Source organism: Scyliorhinus torazame, chromosome 7, assembly GCF_047496885.1.
Source record: "Scyliorhinus torazame isolate Kashiwa2021f chromosome 7, sScyTor2.1, whole genome shotgun sequence".
Lineage (NCBI taxonomy): Eukaryota > Metazoa > Chordata > Chondrichthyes > Carcharhiniformes > Scyliorhinidae > Scyliorhinus > Scyliorhinus torazame.
This window is the reverse complement of record NC_092713.1, coordinates 131,385,607-131,407,138: the sequence shown is the minus strand read 5'-3', so window position 1 is coordinate 131,407,138 and position 21,532 is coordinate 131,385,607.

Below are 21,532 nucleotides of genomic sequence, written 5' to 3'. Positions count from 1 at the left end.
TTTACACGGGAAGGTGCCTGGTGCAGAGAAATAGGGTGTCACACCAACAACGAAATGAACATTATATACAAACTACTGGAACGATGAAACAGGATAACAGAACAGATCAAAGAGTCCAACATCGTAAAACTCATAAGTCAAGTCTCTGAGGTGGGCGACAAATTCTGGTTGACCGCCTCAAGTGTGGGTCAGGAGCCACCGGCTGAGGAACGGGCTGGGCCACGGCAGAGTGAGGAGGATGCAGAGTATTCGGAATCTCCACATTGTCCAGGTTGGGGACAACAGGACGGCGTGGCACCGGTGGAGGATCACGTAGCGAGCGTGGAACGAGACGAAGGGCACGCCGATTGCGGCAGCAAATGGAACCATCTGGCAGACGAACCAGGAACGAGCGGGCAGACACCTGCCGAAGAACCACAGCAGTTGCAGACCAGCCACCCTCCGGAAGATGGATGCGGACGTTGTCATCCGGCGCCAGAGCAGGGAGATCAGTCGCCCAAGCGTCATGCGCCGCCTTGTGTTGTGCACGAGACTGTTGCATCCGCTGAAGGACCGGAACGTGGTCGAGGTCTGGGACGTGAATGGACGGCACCATGGTCCTGAGGGTGCGACCCATGAGCAGCTGGGGTTGGCGACAGGCCCGTGAAGAGTGGGGCCGAATGATAGGCCAGCAAGGCGAGGTAGAAGTTGGATCCTGCATCGGCAGCCTTGCAGTGGAGCCGTTTGACGATGTGGATGCCCTTTTCTGCTTTGCCATTGGATTGGGGGTGCAGGGGACTGGATGTCACATGCACAAAGTTGTACCTGCTGGCATAGTTGGACAATTCCTGACTCGCGAAGCAGAGGCCATTGTCCGACATCACAGTGAGTGGGATGCCGTGACGAGCAAAAGTCTCCTTGCAGGCACGGATGACCGCCGATGATGTGATGTCGTGCAGGCGTACGACCTCCGGGTAGTTCGAAAAATAGTCTACAATCAGAACATAGTCCCTGCCGAGCGCATGGAACAGGTCAACGCCTACCTTAGACCAAGGTGACGTGACCAACTCATGGGGCTGTTGGGTCTCACGTGGTTGGGCCGGCTGGAACCGCTGACAGGTGGGGCAGTTGAGCACTGTGTTGGCGATGTCCTCATTGATGCCGGGCCAGTACACAGCCTCTCGGGCCCATCGGCGGCACTTCTCCACGCCAAGATGGCCCTCGTGTAGCTGTTCCAAAACAAGCTGGCGCATGCTGTGCGGGAGGACACCATCGACTCCTGCCAGATTGTCTCTGATATTGTAGAACTGCGGGCATTGGCCCTTGAGCCACCCGTCCGTCACGTGGCGCATGACACACTGTGGTAGGGGGTCAACCGCAGTCTCGCGGCGAATGTGGATAAGGCGTTCATCCCTGGCCGGCAGATTGGAGGGCGTGAAGGCCACATGGGCGTCAACCTGGTAGACGAACCCCTCTGGGTCACACGGGGTGTTGACTGCCCTGGACAGAGCATCGGCTATGATCAGGTCCTTGCCCGGGGTGTATAGGAGCTGGAAATCGTACCGCCGGAGTTTAAGCAGAATGCGCTGGAGGCGAGGGGGTCATATCATTTAGGTCTTTTTGTATAATGTTGACCAGCGGGCAATAGTCGGTCTCGACAGTGAATTGGGGGAGGCCGTACACGTAATCATGAAATTTGTCAACCCCCGTCAACAGGCCCAGGCACTCCTTTTCGATCTGTGCGTAGCGCTGTTCCGTGGGGGTCATGGCACGTGACGCATATGCAACGGTGGCCCATGATGAGGCCTCATCGCGTTGCAGGAGCACCACCCCAATGCCGGATTGGCTGGCATCCGTTGAAATTTTTGTTCCCTTCGTGGGATCAAAAAATGCCAATACCGGGGCCGTGGTAAGCTTGGTCTTAAGCTCCTCCCATTCGCGCTCGTGGGCGGGAAGCCATTGGAAGTCTGTCGTCTTCCTGACCAGGTTCCGGAGAGCTGTGGTATGGGAGGCGAGGTTGGGGATGAACTTCCCCAGCAAGTTGACCATGCCCAAAAATCGGAGGACTGCCTTCTTATCCCCTGGCTTCTGCATGACCGTGATGGCTGCCACCTTGTCCGCATCCGGCTGCACACCCAACCGGGAGATGTGGTCCCCTAGGAACTTGAATTCCGTCTGGCCGAAGGAACATTTGGCTCTGTTGAGGCGAAGGCCTTGGTCCCGTATTCGTTTGAAAACGCGCTGGAGGCGACTGATATGCTCCTGCGGGGTGGTGGACCAAATGGTGATGTCGTCAACATAGACGCGCACACCCTCAATGCCCTCCATCATTTGCTCTAGGCTCTGAGCTGGCTGCTACTAGAATGAGCGGGAACTCTCCTGTCCCCTGTCTTTATAGTGCGTGTGCTCTCACTGGTGGTTGGCTGCGGTGTTGTGTATGCTGATTGGTCCCACTGCATGTCCATCAGTGTGTGTGTGTGTGTCTGCACCATGACATATTGGTGTATATTATGACAATTTTGTTATTAATTTCCAAGATGTAGGCCTCACTGGCTCGACCAGTGCTTATTGTCAATCCCTAGTTACCCTAACAGCCCATCCTCTATTACTTTCTTGCCTCACACATTTACCTGACTTTCCCTTAAATGGGTTCATGCTATTTACCTTAACTATTCCAATTGGTCGTGAGATCCAAATTCTCGTCACTCTCTGGAGAAATACATTTCTGCTGGATCCTTTTTGAATTTCTGACTATCTGATATTTATATTTGCTTAGAAGTACTCAACAAGGGATAGCGCTTCATCCTTTCTGCCTTGAGCCTCTGGGGATCAGTGGCTGACATGAGTCTGCATTTTTCCTTCTAAGAACACTTGTACTTTGGGAGTTGTACAAAGCCTTCGGTGATTCTGCGAACAATACCGACACCTTTCAAAGTTCATCACAGCTCTGCGAAAAATGCCTAAAGGAGTCAGTTTCCAATAGGTACGGTATATTTGCTTTTCATAAATAACAAGGTGGGGAAGAATGATGAGAGAAAGCAGACCATAACTACAGCTGTGCACTTGGATTTAATTTAAAACAATGCCTCAGGGCCTGCTATCGGTGTTGATATAATTTTAGGCTCTGTAACATGTCACTAAAATGCCAGTTCTCTCCTCTCCCACATTGCTGCAAGTGAAGTCATTTATAAACTGTAATTGTTTAGCTCACCAGTATTGAACCATACTTTGACATTAAAGGCTTTCAATGGGGTGGACAAGAGCTTTACTATTACCATTTTGTTCAATCATTTTAAACTGACTATTCAATCGCATGTTCTTTTTAGTCATACCAACACTAATCGATCATTTTCATTAGTATGCGCTCAGCTCTGATGACCTGAAACGTACACCATGATATATGTCACGGAACTAGATATCAACTGTTGCCTGCAATATTTCACACTGGATGTGCTATGTGCTGCAGTTCAACATGACTATTCACCTTGGACAAAAGCTCCTACAGCCCTCCAAGGTCTCTGCACTCCTCCAAATCTGGTCTCTTGTTCATCCCTGAGTTTAATCACTCCACCATTAGCAGCTGTGCCTTCAGCTGACTAGGCCCAAGTTCTGGAGCTCTTTCCCTGGACCTCTCATTCTCCCTGTCTTGTTGTCCTTTTCAGACACTTCTTACAACCTACATCTTTAACCAAGTGTTTGGTCACCTGTCCAATTTGGTCAGATTTTCTCTGAAAGCCCTCTGTGAAGCACCTTGGGCACTTTATAAATGCAGATTGATGTTCTTGTCTGATTTATTCAGTTGTGCAAAAGGAAAGAATTCAAGAACAAACCAATGGTACAAATACTCACAAAAAACAGAAAGATTGAATCAATCCTCAAATATTCAGAAGAATTTTCCAGAGAAGACTTTTGTGATCTTCCAGATGTGGCGCGGGCAGTGGGCGATGTCAGATTCCTGCTCCAGCAGTGGAGTCAACAGCTTGGACGATATGGAAAGCTGGATTGTTAAAAGCAAAAAACCCGGAAGGCGCGGTAGCGCGGTGTTTAGCACTGTTGCCTCACGGCGCCGAGGTCCCAGGTTCGATTCTGGCCCTGGGTCACTGTCCATGTGGAGTTTGCGTATCCTCCCCCTGTTTGTGTGGGTTTCACCCCCACAACCCAAAGATGTGCAGGGTAGGTGGATTGGCCATGTTAAATTGCCCCTTAATTGAAAAAATGAATTGGGTACCCTAAATTAAAATGTTTTTAAAAAGCAAACAACCAGCAACTATTAGATTATTCCTCTGGGTCTCCAGCAGATAGATATGCACGTCAGACTATTACTGCTAACCAAAAGATTAGAGGTGATTTACAGTTCAACTCCACTTACAGCTCAACTCCACGTAGAATTCAAGTCCACTTACAGCTCAACACCAGTTCCAGCTCAACTCCAGTTACAGTTCATCTCCACTTACAGTTCAACTCCAGTTACATCCCAACTCCACTCTTCAAATTCAACTCCATTTCCAGCTCAACTCCACTTAGAGCTCAATTCCACTTACAACTCAACTCCATGTACAGCTTAACTCCACTTACAGCTCAACTCCACTTACAGCTCGACTTCACTTACAGCTCAACTCCACTTACAGCTCAACTCCACTTAGAGTTCAACTCCATTTACAGCTCAAATCCACTTAGAGTTCAATTCCACTTACAACTCAACTCCATGTCCAGCTTAACTCCACTTACAGCTCAACTCCATTTCCAGCTCAACTCCACTTACAGCTCAACTCCACTTACAGCTCAAATCCACTTAGAGTTCAACTCCATTTACAGCTCAACTCCACTTAGAGCTCAATTCCACTTACAACTCAACTCCATGTACAGCTTAACTCCACTTACAGTTCAACTCCACTTACAGTTCATCTCCATTTACAGCCCAATTCCAGATACAGCTCAACTCCAATTATAGTTCAACCCCATATACAGTTCAACTCCACTTACATTTCACACCATTTACAGTTGAACCCCATTTACAGTTGAACCCCACTTACAGCTCAACTCCAGTTACAGTTCAACTCAAGTTACAGCTCAACTCCACTTGCATTTCCAGTCCACTTACAGTTCAACTCCATTTACCGTTCAACTCCACTTGCAGCTCAACTCCACTTACCACTCAATTCTTTTTTTTTTTAATATCTTTATTAAAATTTTCAACAGATTTTCAACTACAGACCCCCCTACAGAAAAAAGAAACAAGAACATAAGAACACAACCCTCAAGAATTTTACATAGAATTTCCCCAAACTACCATAAACCCCCATATAACAATAAAAAACACAAATAGGGAAACATCCCACCCTAACCCAAACGCCACCCCAAAAGAACCCCCTCCCCCCCCCCCGCCCTCGGTTGCTGCTGCTGACCTCCTCCTAACGCTCCGTGAGAAAGTCTAGGAACAGTTGCCACTGCCTGAAGAACCCTTGCACTGACCCTCGCAAGGCAAACTTTATCTTCTCCAGCTTGATGAACCCTGTCATTTCATTAATCCAGGCTTCCACGCTAGGGGGCTTCACATCCTTCCATAGTAACAAAATCCTCCGCCGGGCTATCAGGGATGAAAAGGCCAGAATACCGGCCTCTTTCGCCTCCTGCACTCCCGGCTCGTCCGATACCCCAAATAATGCTACCCCTGCCTGTTGCCAGCTCAGAAACCCCCCATCCATCCTTCCCGGGACGAACCGATGGTTCTCTCGAATCGGGGACCAAACCGAGGCCCACACCTCACCCCTCTGATGCCTCTACTGCCTCCAAATCTTCAGAGTCGCCGCCACCACCGGACTCATGGTGTACCTTGTCGGCGGGAGCGGCAACGGTGCTGTCACCAGCGCCCTCAGACTCGTGCCCACACAGGACACCATCTCTAGCCTCTTCCACGCCGCCCCTCCCCTTCCATTACCCACTTACGGATCATCGCCACATTGGCTGCCCGGTAGTAGCCACATAGATTCGGTAACGCCAGCCCTCCTCTGTCCCTGCTACGCTCCAGGAAAATCCTTTTTACCTCGGAGTCTTATTCGCCCGCACGAATCCCATGATGCTCCTGCTTACCCATTTAAAAAACGCCTTAGTGATCAGAATGGGAAGGCACTGGAACACAAAGAGAAACCTCGGATGGACTGTCATTTTCACCGACTGCACCCTACCCGCCAGTGAGAGTGGCAACATATCCCATCTTTAAGTATCCTCCTCCATCTGCTCCACCAACCGCATCAAATTGAGCTTGTGCAGGGCCCCCCAACTCCTAGCTACTTGGATCCCCAGGTACCGAAAGCTCCTTTCCGCCCTCTTCAGCGGAAGCTCGTCTATCCCCCTTCCCTGGTCTCCAGGATGCACCACAAAGAGTTCACTCTTCCCCATGTTAAGTTTATACCCCGAAAAGTCCCCAAACTCCCTGAGGATCTGCATGACCTCCGCCATCCCCTCCACTGGATCCGCAACATACAACAACAGGTCATCGGCATACAGCGACACCTGGTGTTCCTCTCCCCCCCCGAACCAATCCCCTCCAGTTCCTGGACTCCCTCAATGCCATGTCCAGCGGCTCAATTGCCAGTGCAAACAACAAGGGGGACAGGGGACACATCTGTCTCGTCCCCCGGTACAAGCGAAAGTACTCCAACCACCGCTGGTTCATAGCCACACTCGCCACCGGGGCTTTATATAGTAGCCTAACCCAACTGATGAACCCTTCCCCCAACCCAAACCTCCGCAGCACCTCCCAAAGATAATCCCACTCCACCCTATCGAAGGCCTTCTCTGCGTCCATAGCCGCCACTACCTCCGCTTCCCCCTCCACCGAAGACATCATAATTACATTACGGAGCCTCCGTACATTGGTGTTCAGCTGCCTACCCTTCACAAATCCCGTCTGGTCCTCATGAATCACCCCCAGGACACAGTCCTCAAGTCTCGTGGTCAAAACCTTCGCCAGCAACTTCGCGTCGACATTGACGAACGAGATCGGCTTGTACGATCCACACTGTAATGGGTCCTTGTCCCGCTTCAAGATCAAAGAGATCAGCGCCCTGGACATTGTCGGGGGCAAGGTCTCCCCCTCCCTCGCCTCATTGAAAGTCCTCACTAGCAGGTCCACGTACGTCCTATAAAATTCTACCGGGAACCCATTCGGCCCCGAGGTTTTCCCTGCCTGCATGCTCCCTAGCCCCTTAACCAGCTCCTCCAGCCCAATCGGTGCCCCCAGCCCAACCACCTGCTCCTCCTCCACCCTCGGGAACCTCAGCCGATCTAGAAATTGGCGCATCCCCCCTTCCCCGTCGGGGGCTCCGACCTATACAACTCCTCAAAGAAGTCCCTGAATGCCTCGTTTATTCCCACCGCATTCCGCACCGTGTTCCCCCCTTTATCTCTAACTCCACCAATCTCCCTCGCTGCCTCCCTCTTCCGAAGCTGATGTGCCAGCATCTGACTCACCTTCTCCCCATACTCATACTCCGCCCCCTGCGCTTTCCTCCACTGCGCCTCTGCTTTCCCAGTAGTCAGCAAATCGAATTCCGAGTGGAGGTTCCGTCGCTCCCTAAGTAGTCCCTCCTCGGGGGCCTCTGCATAACTCCTGTCCACCCTTAATATATCCCCAACCAGTCTCTCCCTCTCTCTCCTCTCTCTCTTCTCCCTATGGGCCCTAATGGAGATTAGCTCTCCCCTGACCACCGCCTTCAACACCTCCCAGACTACCCCCATCTGCACCTCCCCATTGTCATTGGCCTCTAAGTATCTTCCGATACACTCCCGAATCTGCCCACACACCCCCTCATCCGCCAACAGTCCCACATTGAGGCGCCACAGCGGGCACTGGTCCCTCTCCTCCCCCAGCTCCAGCTCCACCCAATGCGGGGCATGATCTGAAATGGCGATAGCCGAATATTCCGTGCCCTCCACTCTTGGGATTAGCGCCCTACTCACGATGAAAATGTCTATCCGGGAGTAGGCTTTATGGACTTGGGAGAAAAAAGGAAAATTCCCTGGCCACCAGCCTGGCAAACCTCCATGGATCCACTCCCCCTATCTGGTCCATAAACCCCCTAAGCACCTTGGCCGCAGCCGGCCTCTTACCTGTCCTGGACATTGAACGGTCCAGTGCTGGGTCCAGCACCGTGTTGAAGTACCCCCCCCCATTATCAGGCTCCCTGACTCCAAATCCGGAATCCGACCCAACATGCGCTTCATAAATCCGGCATCATCCCAATTCAGGGCATATACGTTCACCAATACCACCTGCACCCCCTGCAACCTACCACTCACCATCACATACCAACCTCCATTACCTGCCACAATGTTCAGCGCCTCAAACGACACCCGCTTCCCTACCAGAATCACCACCCCTCTATTCTTCGCGTCCAACCCCGAGTGAAAGACCTGCCCTACCCATCCCTTTCTCAGCCTAACCTGATCTGCCACCTTCAAATGAGTCTCCTGGAGCATAACCACATCTGCCTTCAGTCCCTTTAGGCCAGCCACGTGCCCGCACCTCCCGCACCCTCCATTCCCCCAGGCGGTGAACCCCCGCCCCGACTCCCTCTCCTAGCTCCAGCTCCACTTTGGCCAATGCAGCAGCAACCCAGTTCCCCCCCCCTCCCTCCAACACCCCCCCCTCCCCTCTCCCCCCAGCTAGATCCTCCTCTAGCCGTTTTGCTCCCCCCATGACACTCCCGTAAGTCAGCTGACTCCTGCTGACCCCGGCCACGCCCGCCACTCCATTGACCCCCCAGTGTGAGAATCCCTCCACCTCCCCCTGGCAATCAGTGTGTGCTCCCCTCCAGCACCGCCCTCCCCCCCCCAGCCCCGACCCCTTCCTTCCCTAGCACGGGAAAAAGCCCGCGCTTTCCATCCAAGCCGGCCCCGCCCACTCTGGCGCAGCTCCCTTTTTGCGACCTTGTCTCAACTCCCCATCCCCGGGCCTCCTCCTCGACCGATTCTCCATGTCCTCAAATTTTTCTTGCCACTTCTTGTGCAGCGCCTCATGCGCCTCCACCTTCACCACCAGGCCCAAGATCTCATCCTCGTTCTCCGAGGCTTTTTGCTGCACCTCCCGGATCACCGCCCCTTGGGCCTTCTGGGTCTCCACCAGCTTGTCGATCAGCTTCATTGGCTCTAGCAGTTCTGCCTTCAGCTCCGCAAAGCAGCGTTTGAGGAACTCCTGCTGCTCCTGCGACCATAGCGCCCACGCTGCTTGGTCTCCACCCGCCGCCATCTTGCTTCTCCTCCCTCGCACTTTTCGCTGCACTAAAATCACTTTCTTGACCGCTCCACTCCTGGTCCAATCCATACAGTGCCGGGGGAACCGTACTGTCCCTTTCCCATGCTGGGAACCGTCGAACAATTGCCGTTGGGGCCCCTCAAAAGAGCCCAAAAGTCCGTTTCTGGCGGGAGCTGCCGAACGTGCGACTTAGCTCAGCATAGCCGCACCCGGAAGTGACCACTCAATTCTATTCACAGCTCAACTCCATTTACTTGCCATTGATCCATATTCCAATATAAATTTAGCAATCCCAATCTTCAAAGAATCAATGGCCCGGCATCTACAGCCTTATAGCGGAAGTGAGTTCACGATTTCCACTAGTCTTTGCAGGAATAAGTGCTCCCTGACTGAATTCCTGAATAGCATGACTATAAATGTGAAGATAATGCCTCTTTGTTCAGTGTTTAAAAATAATTCAAAGACCTGAAGCAATTGTTTATTTAGTTAATTTATAAGTGTAAAACATCAGCAGCATTACGGGAAACCAGCTGGCTACCTCCGTTAATACCAATGTTTATCGACGGATTTAACTATCGTCATTCCTCCTTACTGACATTAAAAATAGAACAAACTAAATCATGGATATAATACAGATACGGGGCGAAATTCTCCGTTATCGGCGCAAAGTCCGCCGATCGGCGCAAAAAACGGCGCAAATCCGACCTGCATCACGCCGCCAAAAACGTTGCGAAGCCTCCGGCCCGAAATGGGCTAGCAGCGACGTGACGGGATCCGCGCTTGCTCACGTGGTTCACGCCGTGCAGCATCATACACGCCGCACGGCGTGACGGCTCACAAGGACGCGCTGCTCCCCCCCACCCAACCGGAACACCCGACCGGATGGCCGGTCGCCGCTCAGCCCTGAGGTTCCAGTCACAGGATGTGGAGGCGCTCCTGGACGCAGTGGAGCAGAGGAGGGAGGCCCTGTATTCCGGGCACGGCCGCAGAGTAGCCCCACGCCACAGCCGGCGTCTGTGGAGGGAGGTGGCAGAGGTCGTCACCGCTGTGGCCCTGACACCACAGACAGGCACCCAGTGCCACAAGAAGGTGAACGACCTCGTCAGAGCAGCCAGAGTGAGCCTCCCCCCCCTGCCCGATATCCATATCCCCCATATCCCCCCTCCCCCATATCCCCCCTCCCCATATCCCCCATATCCCCCTCCCCCATATCCCCCCTCCCCCATATCCCCCATATCCCCAAGTGAATCCAGCCCTAACCTTAACCTCTGCAATACACGCGCAACTGATGGCGTGCATTCATATACCTGTCTAACACTGTTGCCTTTTATCCCTGCCACCACCCCCCACAGGAGAAGCGCGCACTCAACAATAGGGAGCATGTGAGGACTGGAGGAGGCCCCGCTGATGAGAGGCCACTGACCGAACACGAGGAAAGGGCCCTGGAACTGGCTGGTGGACCTGAGGACCGGGAGGTTGCTGATGCAGAGGTCGGGGGCGTACTAGCAAGTGAGCCACCGACAGCCCGTCCCCATATCCCCCCTCCCCTATATCCCCCTCCCCCATATCACCTGATCACTGTCTGCGTGTCTAACCATGCATGCTTCATTATGTATCGCAGGAGCAAACGTCGAGGCACCCATCCCCGCAGATGCAGACCGCCCGCAGGATGCCCCTCGGAGGCCACAGGAGACGGAGAGACCCGGACCCTCCGGCATTCGACGCCCGCAGGATGCCCCTCGGAGGCCACGGGAGACGGAGAGACCCGGACCCTCCGGCATGCGACGCCCGCAGGATGTCCCTTGGAGACCACGGGAGACGGAGAGACCTGGAGCAACAGGGAGACGATGCCCCCGTCTCGTGCGGGTGCGACGACGCAGGCGTGTGCCACCCAGCGACGAGAGGGGCAGCCACAGGCCCCCGTCCCAGCCGAGCCAGGGCACCACTACCCAGGACACCACTACCCAGGACACCACTACCCAGGACACCCCTACCCGGGACAGCACTACCCAGGAAGACGAAATACCGGACAGTGACTCAGAGTGGATGGGTGGAGACGAATCCCCACCCCAAAATGTCATGGACTCAGAGTGGGACGAAGAGCACGACACAACGCCACTGCTGTCACCAACACCCTCCACCATCGCAGAAACACTCACCTCGGTTGGGCACTTTAGTGATGAGGCGTCTGGTACACTCACTGGTGCGCACAACACAGTCGTCCCGGTACAGCAGGTGGAGGTAGGAGCAGCAGAGGGCCGGGCGGTCGGAGGGCAGCCCAGCCCAAGCGAACATCTGCCGCCCAGATGGATCCCGGGTTCCTGGAGTTACCACACCCACACATAGATCCGATGCAACCACCGAACCGGAGACGAGGGAAGAGGGTGACGGGCGGCTTGCGGCGGCTGCAGTCGCAGGTGGAGAAGTCCACCCGCGTCCAGGAGCTGGGAGTGGTGCCGGTCATACGTGCCACCCAGGCCGATACCGCACGGGTGGCGTCCGCGGTGGAGGCAATGGGTGCGACGGTGTCAGACATGGGGAACGGTTTGCGAGGCCTGGGGCTTTCCGTGCAGGCGGCGTCTGTGGCCCAGGATATGGCTGCCCTCTCACAGGAGGCCAGGAGCCAGTGCCAGCGCCAGATGGCAGAGGTGCTCAACGCCATAGCCCAGTCTCAGCAGGCCATAGCCCAGTCTCTGCAGGCCATCGCTGAGGGCATCAGCGCCATTGGCCATGTGCGAGCCGGCATCGCACAGTCACAGACAGGGTTTGCCAATCCCCTGGGCTCCATGGCTGCAAACCTGCAGACCCCTGTCGATACCAGCACGGGCCTCCAGGACTGGCAGCGCCAGATGTCGGGGGGGCGTCGGATGGCCAGTCCGTTCGCATCCCCCACCCATGTAGAGGCCTGGGGGCCATCGGGCACCCCAAGGGAGCAGGAGGTGCTGTGGTCCGTCACGGGTCCCCCTGTAGGGGAGGTCCCGGAACACCGCGGCACCTCGGACTCCCCCCTTCCGTCCCAGGTGCATCAAGTGGGCAACGGGCAGGACAGGCTGGCAGCTCGCCATCCCAGTTGCCCGGGCCGCAGCCTGGCCCATCTAGGCCAGGACGCCCCAGGAAACGGCCACCGAAGGGATCCCGTGTCAGAGGGCAGGAATCACAGGAGTCCACCTCCAGTTCTGCTGTACCGTCTGGGGAACCACGTAGACGTAGTCAAAGGGCCCGTAAGGCCAAACAATTAGACACTGAGTAAGTTGGCACGGGTGCAGGGCATAGATGAGTTTTAGGGGCTAGGGCACGTGCATGAACTCCTTTGGTTATTAAAGTCAATGTTACACCTACAGAAGCTGCCTTTGTGCTCTGTCCAAAGCGTGCGGGGGTGTCATGTACGTTGAGCGCAAGTGTGTGTGTGTGTGAGGGGTGGTCTTACCTCAGCCCCAGGTGAGTCTGCCCCTTCCCCCTGGGCCGCCATCAACATCCCCCCCGGGCAGAGGACGGGACCGTGTGCTGCAGTGTCGCAGCCGCATGCAGGGATGGTCCAGGTGGATGGTGGTACTGTGGCCATGGGTCAGACATAGTCCAACGATGTGGAGCCAGGAGCTCATCGCAGGGCGGGTTGTCATCATCCTCCATGGCCTGCAATAGACACGCGTCCACCAGCAACTGTGTGAGCCCGGCCCATTGTGCCGCAGGTGGATCGGCAATGGGGGGGGTGGTGTGCATGCGGGTGGGGTGGTTGGGGTTGGGGAAGGGGGTGAGGGTGCTGGGTGGGTAGGGGGTGTGGGTGGTCGGCTGTTGCCATGGTGTGCGGTCTGTGGCCATACTACCCGATTCCCACATCCATCTAGTCAGTGAAGCGGGCGGCTATCAGCCTGTCCCGTGCCCGCTGGGCCAGCCGGTAACGGTGGACAGCCACCCGCCTGTGTCTAGCCCGTCTGCCCTGACCATTGCCCCCATCCCCCTCATCTGGGAGGACTGCGCCTCTCCCTGCTGCTCCTCCACTCCGCCCTCCTCTGCCTGCGGCACATCACCCCTCTGCTGGGCTATATTGTGCAGGACGCAGCACACCACAATGATGCGGCCGACCCTATCTGACCGATACTGGAGGGCGCCCCCAGAGAGGTCCAGGCACCTGAAACGCATCTTCAGCACGCCAAAGCACCTCTCTATCACTCCCCTTGTCGCTACATGGGCATCATTGTAGTGGTTCTCCGCCTCATTGCGTGGCCTCCGTATAGGCGTCATCAGCCACGATCGCAATGGGTAGCCCCTGTCGCCCAGCAACCAGCCCCTCAGCCGGGGATGGCGTCCCTCGTACATGCCGGGGATGGATGACCGCGACAACACGTATGAGTCGTGTACACTGCCCGGGTAACGGGCGCAGGTGTGCAGGATCATCATGCGGTGGTCGCAGACCACCTGTATGTTCATCGAATAGGTCCCCTTCCTATTGGTGAACATGGCCCTGTTATCTGCAGGTGGTCGCACGGCGACGTGCATCCCATCAATCGCGCCCTGGACCATGGGGAACCCGGCCACGGCAGAGAAGCCCACTGCTCGGGCATCATGGCTGGCCCGGTCCACAGGGAAGCGGATGTAGCGGTGCGCCATGGCATATAGGGCGTCTGTCACTGCCCGGATGCACCGGTGCACCGATGTCTGCGGTATGCCGGACAGGTCCCCACTCGGTGCCTGGAATGACCCCGTTGCATAAAAGTTCAGGGCCACCGTAACCTTGACGGACACGGGGAGAGGGTGTCCCCCGCCAGTGCTACGCGGTGACAGGTGTGCCAGCAGGTGGCAGATGTGTGCCACGGTTTCCCGCCTCATCCGGAGTCTCCTCCTGCATTCCCGGTCCGTGAGGTCCTGGTATGACTGCCGGGGCCGGTACACACGGGGCGCCCTCGGGTGCCTCTGTTGCCGTGGGGCCGCGACGTCCTCCTCCCCCTCCTCGTCCTGTCGGTCAGGTGTCCCTCCAGGCTGGGCGGTTGACGCATGCCCCTCTGCGGCAGCCTGCGCCGCCTCTCTGGCACGCTCCTCCTCCTCCTCCTCCTCATCCAGGGCAACATAGACATTAGCGGCTGCCGCCATGGCGGCCAACATCGCTGGATGATCGGAAAACATGACGGCCTGGTGGGGGGGGAGGGGGGGGGGGAACGACGACATGTCATCATTGCCCATACCCCCTCCTCCCCCCAGCCAGGTGGCATGGACCGAATGGGTCCAACTGTTGGAGGCTGGCACCGGCCAGGTGGACCAACTCACTTGCCCCCGGCACGGACACCCCATCCTCCTCCCCAGCACGGACCCCCCCATCCTCCTCCCCGGCACGGGCCCCCCATCCCCCTCCCCGGCACGGACCCCCCATCCCCCTCCCCGGCACGGACCCCCCATCCCCCTCCCCGGCACGGACCCCCCATCCTCCTCCCCGGCCCTCCCCGGCACTGACCCCCCCCCCTTCCGGCACTCCCCTGGAGCCCAGCCCACTCTAACCACACACCCCCGCCACACACACACACACACAACCCTAGACACACCTCTCCCCACACATTCAGACTGCGGCCACGCCATCGCCTGCCCAGCGGCCAACCCTCCAGGCAGTCACCCACCTCCACGCTGGTCGGCGTGAGCCTGGAGCACAGGTTCACGCCGATGAAAAGGAGGTTTGATTTACGGCGACGTGACCCGTCATCACGTCGACGGGACTTCGGCCCATCCGGACGGGAGAATATCGGCAGGCCCAAAATCGGCTGCCTTGCGCACACCCGTGCCATTCTCTGACGTCTGCGGCGCCATTAATGCCCCGCCGACTTTTCTCCCTTCGGAGACTTCGACAACCGGCGAGGGCGGGATTCACGGCAGCCAACGGCCATTCTCCGACCCGCTGGGGGGTCGGAGAATGACGCCCCAGATGTTACGTGAGGTATGAAGAAATTCTGCTCCCATCACAATCCAGGCTGAACAAATTTTCAGTTGGCCAGACAGAAATTTGGAGAAGTTGATCTGGACATCAAAAATTCAACTAAAGACTGATTGTAGGGGGTATCTCACCTTAGGATATCAGCTATACCACTTCCTAGCTATACCTCAGTTTCTGGGTTGTTGCAATTATGGAAATTACAAGGCATTAACATAAATACCGCATTATAACTCAACTTATTGAAGTGGAATGTCAGCATGTCCCTTCCCTTGCACAAGTGGAGTGGAACAGAGGTTATGCTGAATCTGTGCATCATGTGTCATGTGCAAGGTCTTTAAAAACTTCTATCTTACTGCTGTGTTAAAGCTTCAGAAGGAAATTTAGTTAAGGTGAAACTACTTATACAGCTGAAGAATGAAGATCCAGAGAGGAGTGTCATGATATCCACATCAGCATATCATGGTGCAATCACACACACACTGATGGACAGGTAGTTGGACCAACCAACACACACACAACATCGCAGCCAATCACCAGTGAGAGCACACGCACTATAAAACAGGGAACACCACAGTTCCCGCCCATTCTACCAGGAGATAGCTCAGAGCACAGAGCTCACAGCGTGCCACTCAGACATACACCATGTGCTGAGTGCCTCACCAAGATAGTGATAGGGCTGGGTCCACAGGTTAGCTGGTGAAGCACGAACCTAAGCCAGCAGTTAGTAGTTGTCATTGTTTAAGACAATAAAACAGAGTTGTGCCATCTACAGCCGTGTTGGATCATTTGTGCATCGGAACACCCAACACAAGGAGGTGAAAGGATTTTTGTTAAACTGTTTTTTAAAATTTGTTTATACATCGGACATGGGCATTTCTGTCAACATTCATTGCACATCCCTGATTGTCCATGAGGTGAGCCACCTTCTTGAACTGCTGCAGTCCATTGGTGCAGGTACACCTACAGTGCTACGAAGTAGGGAGTTCCTGGATGTTAACCCCGCAACAATGAAAGAAAAGTGATATACTTCCAAGTCTGGATGGTGTGTGACTTTGAGGGGACTTGTAGCTCAAGGCGTTCCCATTTAGGGTCCACACATTTGGAAAATGCTGTTGAAGTGGCCTTAAAGAGTTGCTGCAGTGCATCTTAAAGACAATGTGATCTCGACTGCAATACCAGCGTGGTGATTGCCCCTTTTAGGGCAAGGGTCACATTGCCTGTGTAACCGACCGGGACTCAGAATGGGGAATCACCCCATGGTGAGAGATGCTCCGAGACAAAGAAACATTTTGGGAGTGAGCTATAGCCATGAGGCGACTGTAAAATTCTTATGAATATATCTTTTTTGTGTTCAATAATGAAGTCCGTGAAAGTGCCTCTTTAAAATCTGAAAGCAGATTGAATGGGAACTTTCAAAAGGGAGGTACTTAAATTTTGCAGAGCTATGAGGTCTGCAAGAGCAGGGAAGGGAGGACTCATTGGACAGCTCCTTCGAAAGAGCTGGCACAGGCAAAATAAACCCAATCGCGTCCTTGCTACATGATAGTGTGAAAGATAGACAAAATGAAAACAAAATGAAAAACAGAACAGATATGCACAGTGAACACTAACAGAGATATCGGGGACTGTCTTCAATCCCAGTGACACTTTGCAGATTTCCCATTATCGCGATTTTCCAGGGGAGGCAGCACTGTGGGCCACTATCTGCACAATCCACGTGGCTCTCTTCTATGATATTAATGAGTAACGCTGCATGGGCAGCACAGGTAATGAGTGACCTGTGGCATTGTCTGCAATGTTGCACTGACAAATAAAACTTGCAACTTAATTTCTTTGGTTTTATAGGTCTTTTTTTTTAACCAGAAACTGGTTTATTAGACACCAGCAACGCAATGGGAATTAATCCAATTCTGCTAAGCAATATTAATTAACAAAATTATTTTTTGTGCAATGTGGGTTTGTCAGTGTTGTATATTGTTGTATATAACATTTTTGTTAGCTATCTCCTAAATTCATTGGTAAATTAGGTTTTTCAAGACCTCCTTAATGCTGTAAATCATGTGAATTATCTTTGGAAATTCCTAGAGCGAATCCAACCTTTGAAGTTTTATTGCTGTGTAGTGTTTTGATGAAGCACTGCCAATGCATACCATTGACTAGGCATTATGAACACTGACAGGGCATCCTCACTGAAGTCTGAAGACTAACAACGTGTTACATTGCTGCTGTCCAATAAATCAAGTTTATGATAAAGGATATTTAGATAAACTAATATTTGGAAGAACGAGGAAAACTAAAAAAATTAACTGACAATTTTTATACGTCAGTGTTGCAACCGCTGCCCTTTCCTCTGCCCCATGTACTGAGGTAAAGTGGATTAATGTTGTACATTATCAGTACTGCTGACATACGTAAGATGCGGTACATGGGTCATAATGTCTTCAGGGTTGACAACAATTAATGAATTGATGCGTCTACATTGCCATCAAAGATTTATCTATCAACTGCTGCTACATTATTGGAAACATAATATAGAACTTAATGCCTGTCAGATATATGTATTATTGCATACATCATAAAAATGTCCAGACAGTAATGTCTATAGACAATATGCTGTACTTCACCACTGATTTGAGCAAAACAACTACTTCAACAAATAAACTATAACCAAACGATGTCCAAAGATAAGTCCAAAGATGTGCAGGTTAGGTGAATTGGCCATGCTAAATTTCCCCTTAGTGTCAAAAATGTGCAGGTTAGGTGGACTGGCCATGCTAAATTTCCCCTTAGTGTCCAAAGATGTGCAGGTTAGGTGAATTTGCCCTTAGTGTCCAAAGATGTTCAGGTTCGGTGAATTAGCCATGCTAAATTTCCCCGTAGTGTCCAAAGATGTGCAGGTTAGGTGGCTTGGCCATGATAAATTTCTCCTTAGTATCCAAAGATGTACAGGTAAGGTGGATTGGCCATGCTAAATTTCCCCTTAGTGTCCAAGGATGTGCAGATTATGTAGATTGGCCATGCTAAATTTCCCCTTAGTGTCCAAGGATGTGCAGGTTAGGTGGATTGGCCATGATAAATTTTCCCTTAGTGTCCAAGGATGTGCAGGTTAGGTGGATTGGCCATGCTAAATTTCCCCTCAGTGTCCAAAGATGTACAGGTTCGGTGAATTAGCCATGCTAAAATTCCCCTTAGTGTCCAAAGAAGTGCAGGTTAAGTGGATTGGCCATGATAAATTGCCCTTTAGTATCCAAAGATGTGCAGGTTAGGTAGGGTTATGGTGTTATGGGGGATAGGACGGAGGAGTGGACCTAGGTAGAGTGCTCTTTCAGAGGGTGGGTACAGGCTCGATGGGCCAAATGGCCTCTTTCTGCACTGTAGGCATTCTATGGTTAACTCGAGATTCTGAATTCTCGTGAATTTTCATTTCAGCTGCACACATTTGTGAGGTGTTTGGGCCTGAGCCTCACTGTTTTCCTGAGCCACATTTTACCCACATTAGGCAAAACAAAATCAGCAATGTGAATGTGCCAGTGAAAGCATCATCATTTATATACGCATAACAATATCACTGTGAATACTACACATCCACCAGAGCCAGGTACAGTGAGTATTCCAGTCAACTGAAAGATATGATCTGAAATCGTATTATTCCAATCATAGCCTAGCATCGTTCCACAGTGTAGTGCATGACTCATATTTTAATCTAGATAGATGGGCTATTGTGCCTTTATAAATCCTGTCATTAGAATCATGGAATGATGCAGTGCAGAAGGCGACTACTCCGCCCATCACGCCTGTGCCAGCTCTTTGAAAGAGTTATTCAATTAGGACTACTCACATGCTCTTTCCCTATAGTTTTGTCATTGTTTCCCATTCAAACCTTTATCCACTGGGAAAATTTCTCCGCCTCACGACGCCACAAACGGGAACTGCGATCAGGCGGAGATTCAGGCATCCGGCCAAAATTGAGGTCCACGCCTGCCGCCAATTCAGGTGTCATGATGCGGTCCCTCACTGATGGCAAGAACGAGGTTTACAGCCAATGACAGCATGCAAAACCGGCATTTACTTGTATTTAAATGTGAATGGGGGTTAGACACAGTATGCTCCGTCCTTGCATGATACTCCGCTCCTCCGCTTCTCCCAGGCAGAAGTCTCGCGGGCGTGAATTACTACAGGTATTTACAAACGTGGACTGTGTGCCATGGTTGCGGTGGGGGTGAGGGAAGCTAAAGAAAACACTGAAATAACGTTTAAAAACTGTCGGGCTTGCTGGGGGATGGCTGCCAGGGCTGGGAGCTGTAGAAGGTAGTGACTTGGTGCCAGCTTCGTGGATTTGGAGTGCCCCTCTCGGGATCGGGAAGGCCTGGCGCATTGCTGCAGTCTGTCTTTTAAATGCAACCCTTTGGTGCTACTTACAGTCTCCTGGCTGCTCAGACTGCTGAGTGCTGTCTGTGTCCTTTGAATACTCAGAAGATCTCTGGCCATCTGAGAGCCCACCCAAGCCCCTCTGGACACCCTCATATCCCAGCTGTATCATCAAGGGCCAAGATCAATCAGGAGCCCACCAGGCATTAGCACTCCTCTGAAGTGCTGTCCTATTGTAGAGGAAGCGGGGAATCAGAGCTCACCCCAACCATTGGACACCACAGCCTTTGGACCCCTCCCAGGTTCTCTGCCCCTCTCAGGGCAGAGGCCTCACCAGTGACCTCCACCCCTCTGGATCACCATCTGTCTCCCCTGGTGAGACTGGCAGCGCTGACTGCCTCTGCCACCAAGGCACTGTTCAGGAGGGCAGGCCTGAGTCTGAAGCCCACGCTGGGGAAGAGGTTGTCCTCCGCCGCTGACTGTCATGGAGCTGTGGGTTCACCTCGTACTCCCAAACTCGGTGGGCAGGTCACCTTGGTGGCTGCAGTGAGTGCGTGGTAAGTGGAGTGTTTATAAACAGCTCCAGCTGCCAGGTTCTTTGATGCTAACTCCTGCCCCAGCTTGCTGGACCGGGAATTGCTCAGAATTCGTGCCAGCAGAAGGCTAGCCCATTAGCATATCCTGAATTGCTCCACAAATAGCGCCCCAAACAGGAAAGCAAACGACACACAATCCAACACTTAGCCTCCCAAAATTTTTAAGTTATGCTGTATCTACTTCAACTCAGGCACTGGTAGTGCATTCAATATAGCAAAGCAGCAGATTGCAGAGTTGGCAGGGGAGGACAGAGACAGTGCCTGCACTAATAGAGAGGTCAGCTATCAACAACGTTCCAGTGAGGAAGCAACATTGGACAAGAGTTTGTGTGATGTGTATAATGTCTGTGCCAACCTACACAGTCACTCATCCTCTCTTTTCTCCATTCCAGGTGTCATCATCATAGATTATCATAGAATTTACAGTGCAGAAGGAGGCCATTCGGCCCATCGAGTCTGCACCGGCTCTTGGAAAGAGCACTCTACCCAAGGTGCCCCTCCACCCTATCCCCATAACCCATTAACCCCACCCAACACTAAGGGCAATTTTGGACACTAAGGGCAATTTATCATGGCCAATCCACCTAACCTGCATATCTTTGGACTGTGGGAGGAAACCTGAGCACCCGGAGGAAACCCACGCGCACACGGGGAGCATGTGCAGACTCCGCACAGACAATGACCCAAGCCGGAATCGAACCTGGGACCCTGGAGCTGTGAAGCAATTGTGCTATCCACAATGCTACCGTGCTGTCAATAGGAAGAGGGGGAAACCAGCTTCCTCCACTGAAGAATGCCCCAGTCCTCAGGCAACTGCAGAGGAGGAAGAAGACTCTTCCAAACATTCAGTGCCATCCTAGCATTCACCTGACTCCTCCACCACAGACACACACATCAGTGGATCATAGTTCAACGGTAAGCTCAGGATCACTCACTGGTGATCACTTCACTGAAACGTCTTAACAACAGCAAGCAGAGGCAGTGAGAGTCTCGATCTCCAACACTCAGAGCACTGCTGGAGGACAGGCCCTGGAAAGTCAGGGTCAGATGATGGTAAATGGCTCTGAATATATGACAGTTCTACACCTTGATGCAATCTCATTGTGATGAGAACCATCTGGGCCAGACCTGCTACTGTGTGGGCTTCACCAAACAGTGAGGCTTTTAAAAGGTCATAGCTCTTATACATGATTATTAAGGTGTCCTTTTACTTGTCCAGTTTTACTGACCTTGAGCTCCACCCACCTGAGAAGACCCTCCTCCCACCTCAATGCTGCTGTCTCATGATGCCTGGTGTCACGTTTCAAACTGTCTCCACCACCTTTTACCCTCCCCACGTCACCATTCACCTTTCCCCTATCATCATTGACTCTCCATGTGACGTTCACTTTCCCCTCTGCAACCCTTGAACCTCCT